We start from the raw sequence: 1,178 nt of genomic DNA on the forward strand, positions 1-1,178 counted from the left end.
TTACGGGTGACATTTAAATATCGTTTTCCTTCTCATCGTCGTTGTCGTCATCATCTGAGGAACCTATAATGATTACGAATGAATCGAGTAAGTGTTCTGCGGCGTCGTCTAGTTCACAATCCTTTCTTTGTATATTTCTCATGTGCTTCACAGCATTACTCTGCATACCTCCAGGGATTGGTTTCGGAGCAAGGTGGCAGGTCAGACACTCTGGGTCGCTTGTAAGACCCACGGGAAGTAACTGTCCGAGTTGCTTCGCGGAATTCATTCATCATTTCCTTCTTCATATCTACGTTTTCCTTACGTAGAGTGTCCATTAGCAACGTAATTTGGGCCATAACTGTTTGACCCAGCAAGTCTAAAGGAGGGGTAGGAGCTGAAGACGTGGACAGTGCTGGCTGGAATGTCGACACAGACAGAAGGGGCTCCTCCGATTCTGTCGACTCGAGATCCTCGTCTCCTCCTGGTGGTTGCGCCACCTCTTCTTCAGGATCCTCTTGAAGGAGATCCTTTCCTGTGTCCGAGGACATTTCAGACATCCTCTCCTGATGGATGTTCATTCCTTTCATTGCTTCATTGATGTCGGCCTCAACTGCGATCTGGATGCAAGGAGGCCCAGGTCGTGCCTGAGGTATGACGGCATCAGCTGTTGCCTTCGGGAACAGCATGCTTCTCATCATGTCATTGGGAAGGTACGGTCCTGGAGAGTTCTTCTGCAACTCTCATACCCATTTCTGAAGCTTTTCCCTAGCAGCGTCCCTCGACTCCGTCGACTTGGGATCATCGAAAACCTCGGTCATCAAGGCCGAGCAGATGTTGCAGTCCTTGGGGTCCCAATACCTCAAGGTTTCGGTTGCAATTGAGCAGGGGCCATGAGACCTGCACATAGTGTGACCACAAAAGTTCTTACTCTTGTGGTTACAGTACATCATCTCACACTTCACCTTGGTCTCCTCCTGTAAAGAAAGGAAAATGAAGTGAGTATGGGGTAATTTATCACACTTGATAAATTTTATATTCATCCATAAAATGGTATATCTGTTCCGCGCTATGTTAGAATCTGCGCCGATTCCGAATCGGGTTGCGCGATGTTAGAATTCTTACTTTGTGCGGCAAAGTTGGAATGCAGTGGTGAGTTCCCGCAGGTGTTGATGCCTATATAAAGCACAAGCAGACGA

The sequence above is a fragment of the Palaemon carinicauda genome, chromosome 34, assembly GCF_036898095.1.
Source record: "Palaemon carinicauda isolate YSFRI2023 chromosome 34, ASM3689809v2, whole genome shotgun sequence".
Lineage (NCBI taxonomy): Eukaryota > Metazoa > Arthropoda > Malacostraca > Decapoda > Palaemonidae > Palaemon > Palaemon carinicauda.